Source organism: Papaver somniferum, chromosome 7, assembly GCF_003573695.1.
Source record: "Papaver somniferum cultivar HN1 chromosome 7, ASM357369v1, whole genome shotgun sequence".
NCBI classification, from domain to species: domain Eukaryota; kingdom Viridiplantae; phylum Streptophyta; class Magnoliopsida; order Ranunculales; family Papaveraceae; genus Papaver; species Papaver somniferum.
The window spans coordinates 46,215,481-46,231,869 of record NC_039364.1 but is presented as its reverse complement, the minus strand read 5'-3'; the positions used below and the strand labels follow the sequence as shown (position 1 = coordinate 46,231,869).

The window sequence follows — 16,389 nt, the reverse complement described above, 5'->3', positions numbered from 1 at the left end:
TGTTTGTAGGCATTTTTGGGAAATAAACATTTTTGGAAAATTCGGCTCGAAAAGGTGGTTAAGGCGCCCGCAAGACACTTGTTATTCGGACTCTCAGTGTTGGTTAAGGGGCACCTCAATTACTAAGGGGTAACCCATTTCCAGGGAAACTACTATTGGCAGACCCGTATAGAATAAGGGGAGGTCATCTTCTTAATTTGAATTTCAGATTTTGGCGGGAATAGTTGCAGCGAAGAACATATTTTAGGGTTCGATCTCTGGGCAATTTCTGAGGAGATTTAATCGGAGAAATTCGTTGGTCTGGACTTGAATGGACTAAACAAGCCTGGTATGGTCGTCGGAATCAACGAACTTGGGATGGATCGTTGGGGGGAAGCAAATAGAGGACACGAGTTCTTCACGGGTTCTGCTTGAGTTAAAGTGTGTTTGTAATGTGTTATGTGTGTGTTTGGAGTATGTTGAGTCGCAACAGAGGCATTGTGGAGATATTATACGCATAATTGACAGCTACAGATGCATGGCGTAGGCAAGAAAGGAAAGAAAACAACCCGAGAATATATTTTCTTAACTGCGAGTTATTGTGAAGATTTATGGAGTTAATGTGGTCCTGCCAAGTCCTTTCGAGTATATATAGAGTTTTGAGGAGTTGTATCGGGGGATGGAGAGTTTGGGAGAGGAATAGAGCACCACAGAGTCGAAAAATCAAGTTGCAGAAACCTCCATTGCTGCTGCTACACGAAGAACACAAAGAATATTTGACCCACATGCACTGTCGTTCATGCTACAGTGACAACGACACAGGAAGACAAACTTATTTGCTACAGAGTTTGCGACAGAGCGTCGTGGGTCTTAGAGCAACAGTAACAGTGACACATCCTCTGTATCGTTCTTTGGTTTGTAACAAATATAATTGTTACAAACCCGGTTTTGAATTATTTATCCCTTTTCATCATTTGTAAACACCCTTTGAGCAATAATAATGATTTTTGAGCGTGTTTCCAACAACATGATGAGCTAAACCCTATCGCTGGGACAACGGAGGAAGTTGTATTTCATCCTTGGGGTAATTTAATTAATTCCTTATTTACTTTTTGCACCGATTTTAAATGATTTATGATTTCTATAAATCAATTGTTATCTTGTTAGATAGTGTATGTTTAGTCTTAGGTGCTTTAGATACACTATGCTTGTAATTTACAATTGATGTTTTACGAAATCTATTTTGGCAAAAAATAGAGTTAATATTTCTTTTGTTTTGAGCTATAATTGCCTAGGATTAATTTCTGAACCACTTGAACATGAAAAACAGTGAAATCCCGAGTCCCAGTAAATTCTTCATCTTGTGACATATTTTGTATATATTTTAGTATTTTTAGTATTTTTTATATTTAAGCCTAGAATCAATTCCAACAAAACCCGAGTGAACGACAACCTTTCTTACCACTATATAAAATTCGATCAGCTAGTATTTATAGCGGCCTAACACAGTACAGTGTTCAAACTGAACTAGGCCCCGCGAGTTTTCTGTAAATTGCAGCTTTTCTCGTTAACAAGATTTCTGGTGTATTTTTTTTTCCATGCATCATGTTGTTTATCTTTGTAATTGAAATGTCATAAGCGTAGCACGTTAATCGACCTAGATAGTTTTTCTAGCTCAGAGTTTCCATATCCTACAAGACTTGTTCTTGTTGAATTCGTATATTGAAATATATATAACAAGACTTGTTCTTGGTGGATTTCAGATCTTGCACAGTTCGGGGACATACTAGGTTGACCTTGACATACAATTAGGCACAATGATCTTTTATTGTTAGTCTATACTTATTGATTGCACAAGGATTTTTCCATACAATTTCACAAACGAGAAGTCGCATGGTGTAATAAGGACCCTCTCTTTTTCAGTTGTTCCTAAAGATTACTATTTAAGTTTTAGGTTTAGTTTTTTTGGCCCATATACAACATTATATTGAGTTAATTTAGAATCCATACGAGGTTGAGTTAACATTTCCACACATCAAAACGTACTAGTTCAGCTTCGTGCACGAACTACTAAAGTTTCACGTCATAAGTTTTTTTTTTACAAAAATAAAATAAAAATCCAAACCTATTTAATTTAGGCTTCTTAGCATCTTAGGGAAAAAAACTTTCAACGAGATTATCAGAAGGCATTTTGGTTTTATATATCATGCTATGAGAGTTGATGCCAAAAGAATCTCCAATAGTTGTGGTCAAGGTCTTAAAAAAAACATGTCACCAAGGATTTTTAAGGCATTTTCCATCAAAATTTCTTCTCCAATGCTAAGCCCAAGGTCAGTAGAAAAGATGGCTAAGTTGTGGTAAAAGAGAAAGCCTGGATTATACGTTCCATGACCTTGGGTCGTCCACATCATAATTTTGTTTTAAAATTTAAATGAAATTTGTTAAATAAATTTTGGAGATGATAGATCAAATTTAAATTAAGAATATCATCTTTATTTTTGTTTGGCGTGTTGTAACGATCACACGGGAAAAATAATTTAATAAGACCTCCGTATAAGATGACCTTGATCCAACTATTGGAGATGCTCTAAATGGAGCATTCGTACCGCAATTTAATCAACATACATATGTTATAGCGTAAGATACATAAAGAACTGAAATGCGTAAAACTCCAGTCATGCTCTGCTCAGTCATTACGACGTAAGCATGTTTTTTCAACAATTTTGAATCTATATTTCCCGGTCATGAACTTTCTCCAATTTCGTCTCTTCAACAGATTAATCAGACGTTTGTTCATCTTATTTCTCAATTACCTCACAGTTTATACGAACCCAATCATTCAATTTTTTTTATATATTTAAAGATACCTATCTAAATAATCATATAAACAACACTTGCAAGATTATTAACCAAACACTTCTCCTTACATCCAATTCAAGTCAAGAAAAACATCAGCAAGCTACTACTTTATTACATAAAAGCTTCATCCCGAAAATAACTAAACAAACTGAAAACATTCATGTCAGAAAAAAATAAATAAGCGAATCCCTACTACACCACAACCATCATAAACTTCACTACCACTCCAAAATCTCCCGCCGACCATCATCAGAATCCTCAAAATAAAACTTTCAACTACTTTTCCTTTTCAACAAACCTTTTTCACAGTAACTTCAAAAAACAACATTAAAGTCCACATGATGATGTAAAAAGAAAGACTTACTATACCTATCAAAATCAGCAACTCAACGCACCACCAGAACCCTTGTAGTTTTTCACAAAGAAGTACTAGAAATCTCCACGAAATTAATCTACAAGATTTCTTCTCTAAAGAGATCATAGATGCTTCCTTAATGATCACCGTTGATTATCATCACTGTTGTTGTCAATTTCATCCTCATCTTAGTAGAAGTCACGACCACTTTCATTGCTTGAAGAAGCAACGGGACCATTGCCGTTGTTTTCCTCATCATCATCTCTCGTCTCTTCATCTTCCTCATCTTCATCCATATCATCTTCTTTCGCATCTATTGTAGCCGGATTACCATCAACATCTAAACCAGGGATTTCCTTTCCATCATAATCCACATTCAATGGTTCTGACATGGTGCTTGACAACATTACGGGCATCATCTTCTCAACTAGGTAACAACAATACATCATATCCTCCACTCGGTTCTGCCTCTCAATCTCTCGTGCTTCCTCCTCAGGGTCTGTTGACGATTCACTGCTGCTTTCCTCCTCAATTACCTCAACATATTTCTATTTTTTTTTTCTCACTATCATTCTCTATTGCACTTCTGGTTTTTCTCCAATGGCACCTCCAATTATTTTTCCTTTCTTGTATTTTTCTTGCCTTACATGCACCTATTGCATCACACTTACTCACTCATAATTGAAACTCCCCATTATTCTCAAGTATTTGTTGCTCATACTATTCATGCTCTCTTTTTCTATTCAACTCCTGATTCAAGAAAGGAATTAGTCTCTCAATCTCATTGCTTGAAAAGGTCATAAGGCTTCAATGACTCTTCTTGCATGTTGAATCTCCGGTGAATTAATCGTTTGATCTTCACATTTTTATTCCCCTACATCGTTACCTAAATCAGTCATCTCAATTATTTCTAATCTCTCGAGAAGATATTTCCTCTTTGGGTATAATTAGTGTTAACGGTGTTATTATCTCTTTATATCTCTTTTATAAAGCGAGGAGATTAACCATAAATGCCTATTTATGGCGATGGTTAAACGTCTCATTTCTTGGCAGACCGTGTTAATTCATTTCCAGACGCTTTTTTTTCAAAGATCATAATTACTCTTAGTTAACTCCCACTCTCAAAGAGTATCTAGACATTTACTAGTGGAAAATGGGGTTTTTATAACCCACAATCACGACCCTCATTGACGGTTAATTGTCCTTTGACCGGTCAAGACAGTCCAGGATTTCAGAAAAGTTCCTGAGCGGTTAAAGTTGGTCGTTGAATGACTAATTTTATTACAAATTTTGCCCTCAGGCTATGACCGATCCCTCGACTGGTGGTCGTCGATGTTTCTGTTTCTCGAGATTGGACTTCATACTGACCTACGGCTGCGATTAAATTTCCCTCTATTAAAACTGAAAGAACCTTATCTCTTTCATTATTTTTCTTTTTTCGCACCTATTTTCACAGAACTCACTCACCTCTTTGTCTTGGTTTTTTCTCTTTCTGCAAATTTAAATATTTTGCTCTCGTTCGACCTCCATCATCTTTTTCTTTTACAGTAAATCCAGATATGGAAGGTGAAATAGAAGTCAATACCTCCATTATCTTCTTCTTCTACAATGGACCCAGATCCAGATAAAGCCAAACTCACATCTTTCTCTTGTTTTGTCAATGATAAAATCCTTCTTGCGATTAATTGGGGTAATTATCTATGACTCAATCTTCTTCACCATCTTCAATTACAAAAATTTGATTTTTAATTTTAGGGTTAGGGTAGTAAAGGACAGGGGATTTAGACTCCCGCCGGATCAGCATCCGACTTAGATCCCTTTTCTTACGCACAGAGCTTGAGGCTACAAATTTTCCACGCCACGACATCTTTAAAACGGATAACGCGTCAGATTTACAATTGGTTAGTAATATACATTACTAACACACGAAAATGATATGTATATCACAACATCTGGTTAGTATTCCCCAATCCCAAAATCAGCAAGACTTTCAAAAAATTTGTGCAATGAAACGCCTTAGGAAAAACAGGGACATGTTTAAACAAGATTACTACATTCCAACCACTTTGGAGTCAAATCAGTAGCACAACTAAGAAAATTCAAATTCATACAGTACTAAGAATAACAAACCAGTAGCACAAACAAAAAGAAAAGTTCCCGTTCACCGAATACATACTGAAATACGACATGCCAGAATATTTCTACGATTTTTACCAAGATCAAAACATGCCAATGTAGGTGAATCTGTGGAAAGTCAACTATTTAGTAAACATGAAAACAAAATATAGTCCCGATAAGTCGGAACCTTTGCTCCGATTACCAACTGTAATGGACAGGGGATTTGGACTCCCGTCGGATCGGCATCCGACTTAGATCCCTTGTCTTACGTACAGAGCTTGAGGCTACATATTTTCAACACCGCGACATCTTTAAAACAGATAACGCGTCAGATTTACAATTGGTTAGTAATATATATTACTAACACACGAAAATGATATGTATATCACAACATCTGGTTAGTATTCCCCAATCCCAAAATCAGCAAGACTTTCAAAAAATTTGTGCAATGAAACGCCTTAGGAAAAATTTTAAGCTTATGATTTTCCTGGTAATAGTTTCGATTAAGTGATGTTTTTCTTGATTAGGGTTGCGTTTTACTTCAACCGGTTCCTATTGTGATTCCTGATGATGATGGTGTGGTGGTAGTGATGAAGTAGAATATGATTCAGTTTGTTAATAAGATTTCTCATTACATTATGTTTAGTAAGGTGAGTTAATTAGTTTGTTTTTTGTTTCTTCAATTTGGGTTTTAGGGGTATTTTGATATCATGATTTGATGTTGTTTCAGTTTGGGTTTTAGGTGATGAAGTAGGAGACTCAGTTTGCGAATAAAGCTGGTGCTCTTGGTGATGAAATCATTATTGTTCGTGATAAGAGCAAGATTATTGTTAACTCTTACTACCCTTTATCACCAGGTCGTTTCTTTTTTATAATAGTTTTTATTTTCTTATTGAAGTGACTCATTTTATTTTTGATGTTTGTTTCTTAGGTGGTTTAGCTTTGAAGGCAGTTGAGAAAAACACATCACCTCTGAAAGAATCATCCATGGGTATTTTTATTTTTTTGACTTCTTGGACTTGTATATATCTGTTGTTTTTTCTAGTTTTTAAAATCTCATTTGACGGAATTGTATATGGTTGTGTTTTGCAAGTGGCAGCTACTTTGGGTTCATATTTGAGTGTTTTCTTCTTCCAGCATATAAGTGAATATGTATGGTCTTTTAGTTCTTTGCAATTTTCCTTTATTGTTTTCAGTAATATTGTGCCATGAGTTTGCTTGCAAAGATAATCTGAGTTAGTTTATGGTCATGTAGCTGATGGGAGTAGAATACTACCTTTGAAATGAATGAGGTATCTTTGCCTCCATGTAGGCCCGACCTGTAAACAAGAAGATCCCGGAAGTGGACTTTACCAGCATTACCAAGAAGTACCCTCATCTACCAGAGTTTCAGGTGTATCTTTGTTTGAAGTTGATGGTGAATGGCTAGATTGTATGGTTCCTTGTGCTAACGACACTGTTGATTTATTCAGGAGTTTCATTTGGAAGTGTTCGAGAGGGCTAATCAACATGCTGAAACTTCAACAGTTGTATCATCAACTGAGTCTTCACATCAGGTGGCTAGCCTTCTAATACATACTCGTCTATCGTTGTTCAATTGTTGTTATTTAGGTCTCCGACCGTAGAAAATACTTTTTATGTTCAAAAGCAGAACCAATGAAATTATCTATCTATAATTGGATATTTACTATCTAAAATCTGGAGTATTTATATTCTCTTATAGCTTTCTTTGAAATCGGAAGACCATCACAATGAGCTTTTATTGGTTATTTAGTTTTTCTTGCTTGCATTTTTTTTTAAATTTTAGGTGGCTTTTTAGTGATTTAGCTTGCAGCATTAGAATTTAACATCATGAAACATGTTGAGATAGGCAGACTCAAGCAAGCAAAATCTAGTTTATGAATGCTTATAAATGAGTTTCGGTCTGAAAGACCCAGTGCATAACATTTACCTTGAAATGACAACTTAGAATTCAACTTTTGGTATTTATAAAAGAAATAGTCTCAATTTTGTGAGACTATTCTGTACCTACTTCGGATTTCATTTGTCCTATAGCCAAGTCTGACTCAGATTATTGTTAGATTACCAAACGGATGGTCCTGTAGTAGCTCTTACGCTTGAAGAATGAAGAACATTACTCTTAAAACTGATTTCAGACCAGAACAACTTAACTTGTTGCAGTAGCTGCTACCTTGAAGATTGGCAATGCGGAACTTGAAGTTTGAACTTATAAGTAGATTTGATTTTTTTAGTTCCCCATTTGGTATTTGCTGGTGCATGCTGATGTGATTCTTCCTGGTTTCCGTATTACTATGACTGGATTAGCTTGCATATATACCTATAACTGCTCTCTACTTTTCTCATGTTCAGGTACTCTTACAGTGTCATGTGCCATGTATTCTTTTTGAACTTGTCGGGAAATTAATCATGTTTGCTTGTTTGAATTTGTCTTTCAGGTTTTAAACTCAGGTCTGCGAAACTATAGCTGAAGCAATAGTGAAGAAGTACGGTGTCGTAAGGTTGACTTCTGAAGTTGAAGGACTAGCTGTGCTGAAACAACCCAGGTAACCATTCACCGCTCTTGTCGCAACTTATTAACTTCGTGTATTCTATATTTCTCCGTTGGATGCACACCTATCCATATGTCACTACATTTTAATTTTTGTAATGACAGTTTGATTAAGATACTCCCATACTAGAATCATGTTAGTTTCCTTGTGACTGAACCCTACTCTTAGTTCACAATAGTGAGTTATGCATGAGTATTTTGTGTGTCGAATGTATCACCAGGTGGGTCTAGTCAGGATTTTTTAGTTTTTTTTTTCTTTCACACAACTCTATTTCGCTGGACTTTGTCTTTGTATTGACTTTGTAGCCATTTTTCCATTCCCAGTTCACCATTGTGATTAGTTTCATCTCAAATCTTGCAGATAAGTACTGCGCTGTGCTCAGGGGTGTGTTGTACTTGATAGACACGGGGATCACATCAAAGGAAAGTGAGTGCTTAGCTTCAAGAACTCCTTTACTTTTGGTTCTTAAGATTTACTCTTTATAACACTATGTTGAAGACTTTCTTCTTGGAAGTATTCATGCCTTGTAGAATGTTTTAGTGGGGTATTCGTGTATTGTATATATAATACTTCAGTAGGTATACGTGCAAATTTTATTGCAAAAATAGTTGAATCTGAATGCTATTGTGGATTCCAGGGGTTACTTGTTGAAGACGAATTTGATTATATGAAAGTGACATTTGTAAGGGATATCAAAGCTCAACAAAGAAGTTCGAGGTTTGTTGCCAGTAAACATGTTCCATCTCCTAATTTGGCTATTACACAGTTTTGTTCTGAATGCAACTTGCTTTTGTTGGTATGTCATTGATAAGAGATAGGGATTGAGAAACACAGATAATGGACAAGCTCCGCTCGGACTCAGGTAAATCAAAAGAACCTATCTGAGCATCATTACTTGTTATCATTTTAGTTGTTATTAGTTTCTCTAAGTCTGATTACAAATCGTATTAAGTTCAAGGTTATATTTCGGCTTTCAGGTTTTAAACTTGGGTTTGCGAAACATAAATCAGAAGCAATAGTGATCTCCAATGAAGCATTGGTATTTGGTTTTGGAATCTCCAATAGGATCAGACCCCAACAATAATGCTTATGAAGATCCCATTTGTCTTCACTGGAACCGCGAATGAAGCTCCTTCAATTTTGGCAACTGTTGGAGATGATGAGTATTGGGATGGAGATATTCAGGTAATAATGTTGGTTTTAACACTTGTTTAGTGGCTTTTCTTTTAAGATTTACATTGGTCAGAACTCAAGATTTTAATCCTTTTTATGTAATTTGAACCCAATAAAACCATGGAAATTAAATTGAATGATTATTTGTGTGCGCGTTTAATTTGATTCTCATTTTTATTTGATTGAATTTGGGTCTCATTTGAGTTTGATTTGATTCTCATTTGAATTCTAATTCGAGTTTCATTTGAATTCTAGTTTGAGTTTCATTTGTGTTTGATTTGAGATTTAGTCAGATTCAGTCAGGCCAGACAACCAATCTGAATCATTTTTTTAATATTAAGATTTATATCTACGACTGATTGGGATCAGTCATAATGTGCTGACAGTTAACATCGGTCGTTGATATATGATTTTCAGCCACCCGCATAGCCACGTGATAGATGAAAAAAACGCTTAAACAATGACCCTTTCCCCGACTTCCAAAGCAAGTCATTTAACTCGTATATATAACTTGCTTTAACGGTCGCGACACTACTGTTTTCCACTAGTTTTTATCGTTTAGATCTCCACGACACGGTTATTAAGAGGAGTCCTAGTTGGTTATCTACTTGCATGGCCTTAAGTGTAACACTAATAATCTCCATTAACTTTGTTGCAGATTCAAAGAATAAAGCACCTACTGAGATGCATTATAGTTAGTTGCAGTTTACACGTCTGGCTCATGTATTATGCCATTGTTTAAAACCCTCTCCATTTTATTCATCCTCATTTTCCGTACACCATTATTCATCTAGCTAGACACATGCAAATCTGGTCATATGTCACCAAAATACATCCCTACCTATTTCTCTCATCACCTAATTTTTCAATATTTATTATTGTTGTCTTGAGTAAGTCTACTATTTGGGCATACAATAACAACTATCATAAATGTTCATCTACCTTATGTGGCATGGATCAATCTCCTACCGTTACAAAGAGAATATTTGTTGTTGGTACTAAGTTTATCAGATTAAATTTGGAGTCATATTCCTTACCAAAAATATATGTGGACTCCCCATATTTGACCCACGTGCTCTATCAAGGGCCAATATTCAGTATCTCCAAAGAAATGTTGTTTTAGCGAGATACCTACTACCCTCCAAAAAATCGGTTACCATACTACACAAAAGAACTATGAACTTATACCACTACAAACTCTTGTTAATTGTCCCCTTTTAAGTTCTCCATGTAGTTAGTCTATTTTTAAGAATGATATGGCTATTTCTCTTCAGATAGTCCATCTTACCCAAGTGAAATATCACTATCTCCGCACAGGTGACCAAATATATCATTTTATCTTGCATCACCAACTTATACATCACCATCACCATTCATTTTAGACGAACATACTATCTGCCTGTTTATTTATTCCCCATTTCTCATATATCCTTAATCTTCATCTTCAGATGAGTACTCAACACACATCTCCATTAAATTCCTTTCCAACAGAAAAACAAGCTCAACAACTAAAACCTCCAAAATCTTATTCCACGGACAAAGAAATTTAAGACCTCTCTAATCAAATGTTTGAGAAGCTCACCTTACCAAATAAACTTCCTTCTGCTCTCAATGAACCTGTTTTCATAGATAAAACTGTTGTGGTTGCTTAAAATGATAATAATTGGAAATGGTGTATGATTGGTCATATTTGAAATGAATTCTTAGTTCTTACTTCTTCAGTCAAGAGTTATGTTAGAGCACTGCTTGGTCGAAATCGCAAGCATTGCTATCTCAAGCTTGTTTGTCAAGTTTAATTTCCAAAACTATAAGTCTTGATTTCTAGTCTACTTATAGCTAAGTCTCGGACTAGGATAATAAGTGTAGTTGATCTCTAGACTCCATGGCGTTCATCATGCAAAGACGAATAACTACTCAAGGAACTGGTGGAACTTCATCGACAAAAAGGTATGTGGAGACTTGAACTTATTTATCACTCAAAAGTCTATCTATTCTATCTTGTATCTTGAGGCAAAAGTCGTATTGCTATAATGTAGATATTTTATGGTGCAAATATCCTTTTGCTTCTCATGCCGTAACATCGATCACAAAGATATCAGTTTTACCAAAATTAAACCAAGATTTGTTCAACAAGCAGGTAAATCTAGTCAATCTTTGTCCGATAAAAGTCTTGTTTCCGGGATTACTGTCTCAAGATGGATGCCTCCACAACAGTTCATGTATATTCCAACTCTGAATCTATGGAAGATTTAGCCAACCCACCGGATGCTCAACCTGTTCGGGATAATGTCATGGTATAGAGGATACTGAAAATCTTTGCTCCAAGGAAAAAGGGAAAGTTGTTGTCATTCAGGATACTTCTTCACCTTTGGATGATAACTCCATCTACAAAAAACTCAATATGGGACCTTTTACCAGCAGATCTCCAAATCTGAAAAATTCATGAAGTGGGTCAAATTAAAAATCAGGTTGTGACTACTTCAGAGAATGGTCTTCCTGTTATTCACAAGACAACGTCTCCAACACCTACTACCTCTGAGAAACAACAGTTTAATCATTCTTATGATTCTAAATCGTCTACGAAGGTTTAAGATCGCAATTATACCACCTCCTCCTATTTTTAGAGAATTAATTGTTTATTTAGCAGCTGAACATGATGCTCTCACTAATTTGAAGAGGAAGATTAGCCCTCATGTTGATGCTAGAAAATGTACTCGGGATGCTAAGTTTGCTTTGGCCAGAATTGTTGTCGTCCCCCCAGAAAGTTAGGAATCTCCAGAACCTGACTACAATTCCATGTGCCCATCTATTACTAATCTTGAGCACCTTCCACCAATCAATGGGCCTAACCAACATGATCATTCTCACCAACTTGTTAACCCATATGGTCATTTTCATGTAACGGCTGGTCAATCCTTGGCATACCATAATGTCCACAATAATTCTCTTCAAGAGGCTGCTTCTTTGGATTTGAATGTGACACAAGGAGATCAAGCAAGTGGTGATTATACTAGTTCTCAGACTAATGGTAGTGTTATTCCTACCAATCAGGTAACTCCTCATTCATATCTTCTCATTTCTGATAACTCCTCTAATCCAAATGCTGCTACTACCACCCCATTAAACCCTGTTAACAATGTCAACTTGCTTTGCTAGAATGTTAGAGGCTTAGGAAAAAGATCTTCTAATAAAGAATTGAGTATTCTCCTAAAGAACTTGAACCCTGATATACTGTTTCTTTCTGAAACTAAAATGAGAAATGATACAACTGCTGAAAAACTGAAAATTTAGGATTCCCATGTGCTTTAATGTTCCTTATATTGGTAGAAGTGGTGGACTGGTGTTAGCCTAGAAACATGAATTGGATCTCAATATCATCTCGCTCAACTCAAGAGGCATATATGTTACCACCAGTGACATTATTCATTCCAAACTCTACATACATTTTATCAATGGTGAACCAAACCAAACTCTTAGGGATGTTTTTTGGGCTAATCAAAACAACCTCCTGTCCGTTGAAATGAACCTATTTTCTTTGTAGGATACTTTAACTCCCTTTTGGGTCCTAAAGATAAGAGTGGTGGTCTTGACCTGGATGATAATGATTTCTTGTATCTTAAAACCTTTCGTTCTGTTTTTGATTTGCATGATCTAATATATTATGGTCCTAGATTTACTTGGTCTAATATGCAGAGTGGTGTTGATATGATTCTTGAGAGGCTTGATAGATGTTTTATAAATCATGATGTTGAAGTTTTGTTCCCCAATCTTTGTCTTGATAATTTACCTAGGGATTCTTCTGATCATTGTCCCATGTATATAGGTTTTAATTTTAATGGATATTGTATGCCTAAAACTTTCCATTTCATGGTCATGTGGATAACATACCCTATTTGTACAGACATCATAGCTAATTCTTGGTCTATTCATGTGGTGGGGTCCACTGGTTATAAACTGAAAGCTAATTGCATACTTAATACCAAGAAAGGTTTAAGAGAATGGAAGAAAAACTCATGTAGTAATATTAAAACTAATATATCTACCACTATGAAGGATCTTAAAAAAATTCGAACATTTGATCCTTTTGATACCATGCATGTCTCAAGACTTAAAGCTAGATTGAATTATGTGTATTCTTTGGAAGGACTCTACCGGAAAGACAGGTCCAAAGAGGTTTGGCTCTTGGAAGGAGATAAAAATACTCACTATTTCCTCAAGGTCACTCTATACAAAACAAAAATAAATGCCATATGCTGGATAAAAGATAACTCTGGATATATCCTTACTGATAGAAGTTGTACTGGTACATCCTTTGTAGATTACTTCAAAAACCTCTACTCTTCTAATCCCCAATTTTCCAAGAAGAAGTCCTAGCCGATCTTCCTTCCAAAATTTCCTTGAATGACTACAATCTTTTAAACATACCCCTATACCTTGAAGAAATTAAACATGCTGATTTTCAAATATGGGGAAACAAAACTCCAGGACCAGATGGGTTCACAGGTCCTTTTTATCAAAGCATTAGGATATTGTTGGGGACACTGTCATTGACGTGGTGCAAAACTGCTTTAGAACTGGCCATGTGGCCAACTTCCTTAATCACACTAATATTGACCTTATCCCTAGAAATCTTCTGGCTGAGGTTGTATCTTAGTATAAACCCATTTATGTAATTTTTCCTATAAATTTCTTTCCAAAATTCTTGCAAATAAACTAAAACCTCTCATGGATGGGTTGGTTACTCAAAACCAAGGTGCTTTTGTGCTAAGAGAAGCATTCCGGATAATATTCTCCTTACTAATGAGGTGGTTTTTATAGTGAACCATTATCATGAGAAAGAAGGTTTAGCTGCTACCAAACTTGAAAACTTGATATGTCTAAAGCTTATGACAACCTTGAGTGGAATTTTCTTGAGAAAGTCCTTAGACATATGGGTCTGTGTGAGCACTAAATTTCTCCAATGCTTGACCATTGTCTCCTATTCTGTTTTACTAAATGAAGTCCCCTGGTTTGTTAAAACCTAAAAGAGGCCTTAGGCAAGGAGATCTTTTATCCCCTACCTTTATATTCTCTGTTCTGAAGCTTTTTCTGCCTATATTGATAAACTTAATAGGTTAGAATTAGTACAAGGAACAAAGGTGTGTAGGAATCCTCCACCCATTACTCATTTGCTATTTACTGATGATTGTTTACTTTTCTCAAAATCTATTGTTCATGATTTTACTACCATTAAAGACTATTTGTATAAATATTGTTCTGCTTCTAGTCAGGAAATATACTTTGATAAGGCTGGAATCTTGTTTAGCAAGGATTTGCCCCTTCTTTTGACTCAATATCTTTCTCCTATCATTACTATTAGATCATTGGATATGGGAAAAAAAAATACTTGGGCACTCGCATTAGTTTCCAAATGTCTAAAATTCAGACTCGTATGAGTTTGTTGCAGTCTGTTGATGCTAGAATCACTTCTTGGTTTCATCAACTTTTATCTTAAGATGCCAAAACCTCTCTAGTTAAACATGTCGGTCAAGCCATTCCTATTTACCAAATGACAACTTTTATCATTGCTAAAGCTTTTTGTAGGAAAATGGACTCTCATCTCTGTAAATTCTGGCGGGAGAAAACTCTAGACCCCAAAGATAGAAAACTTCACTTGCTTGGTTGGGATACTCTGTGCTCTCGTAAGAGTGGGGAGTTTTAGAAAAGCTAAATTAAATAATCTTGTGATGCTAGCTAGGAATGCTTGGAAACTTCTTGAAAATCTAACTCTCTTTTTGACACCATTTTTAAAGTTAAATTGATACTTTCCTAATACTGATTTTTTGAATGCTAAGTGCCCTTCTACCTGCTATTGGACTTGGTTAAATACTTTCCTAATATTGACTTTTTGAATGCTAAATTCCCTTTTACCTGCTCCTGGACTTGGAGATGTCATCATATATACCATTAAAAAGCTCATAAAACCTTTCATTTATTGGGTTGTGAGTGGTGGTCAGATTATTGATCCTTAGTGTGATAATTGGATTCCTACCTTAGGTTATACTAGACCTAATCCTCTTGGCCCTCCTTCCCCCTGCTTAGAAGTATCCTATTTCATTGATCCTGATACTAGATCTTGGAGTATTTATAGATTGAACACCCATTTTGACAACGCTTCTGTTGAGAATCTAAATCTTCCCACTTAGGTCTCAGAGGTATTAGACCTTCCCCAAGCAACACTCTTTGGAAGTGCATATGGAAACTCAAAGTCCCACGCCATATTCAGATTTTTATTTCGAAGTTTGCTAGAAGTGGCTTACCTACTAGAACTATTTTGCATACCAGAATGCCTATTGAAACTATAATTTGTCTTAGATGTCTTTCATGTAATGAGACATTTATGCATGCTTAGATCTCATGGCCTTTTGCTACCTCGGTTTAGTTTTCTTCTTATCTTTGTTTGAATGTTCAAAACTTTCATAACTCTACTTTGCTTGATTGGCTTGATTACTGGCTTGTTAATGCTATTACCTCTCTTTCTGATAAGTCAAAAAGAGTTTTTTCTGCTATTATGTGGTCTATTTGGAGTAATAGGAATAATCTGATTTTTAACAAGAAAAAGGAGAATCCTTCTGATGTTATTGCTAGAGCTAGATCCATGATTGTGTTTAGGAATCCCCTTATACCCCCTTCACCTTATTTTAATGTCATTAGTGCTGCTACATGGATGCCTCCTCCACTTGGTTGGATCAAAGGCAATACCTATGGTACTTTCGATCATGTCGCATTGGCTAATGGTGCACGCTATATAATGCGCGACTCTACTGGAAAACCATCTTTTTGTGCTGCTATTACCTTTGAAGTAAACTCTCCAGAGGAAGTAGAAACCGGGGGCCATCTGGGAAGTTTTGAAGGAAGCAGTGGAACAACAAATTACTCACTTCATCTTGGAAAGTGACACAAAAACTCTGATTGACCAATTCTCCTAGGAGAATTTTAAAGACAATCAACGGACAAATACTTTATTTAAAGATATTTATACGTTTAGTTCTAGTTTTGTAGCTTTCATATTTTATTCTCAACCAAAAACATGTAACAATGTAGCTCATTCTCTGGCAGCTTGGACCACGGATAACTCTATACTTGTTTTTAGTTTAGACCTTCAAACTATCTATCTAATATATCTAACAAGATGATAATCTATCTATATAATCTAATCTAATAAGATAATTATTGAATCTAAATTTAAACTCTTCTTCGTTCTGACCCCACCAAAATCCGATGTGGAGAATTGTGGAGAGAGTATTCATTCAATAATAGATCCATCTTATTGGTCTGGCCTCATACCAAGCAATA

The 16,389-nt window shown here is 35.7% G+C and overlaps 1 long non-coding RNA gene across 14 annotated transcripts; it reads left to right on the top strand.

Annotated features, from left to right (window-relative positions):
* The first annotated feature begins 5,131 nt into the window (after nt 1-5,131).
* LOC113297187 lies at nt 5,132-9,216 on the top strand. 14 transcript variants are annotated; one of them, XR_003333364.1, is made up of 10 exons: nt 5,132-5,148; nt 5,839-5,961; nt 6,054-6,302; nt 6,411-6,463; nt 6,567-6,704; nt 6,784-6,867; nt 7,768-7,875; nt 8,242-8,307; nt 8,519-8,743; nt 8,859-9,216. It is a non-coding gene; the product is annotated as an uncharacterized LOC113297187 (long non-coding RNA). The 14 variants fall into 14 exon arrangements; XR_003333363.1 differs by lacking the exon at nt 5,132-5,148 and adding an exon at nt 5,528-5,708; XR_003333372.1 differs by lacking the exon at nt 5,132-5,148 and having other exon boundaries at nt 5,715-5,961; nt 6,054-6,116; nt 6,243-6,302.
* The last annotated feature ends 7,173 nt before the right edge of the window (nt 9,217-16,389 follow it).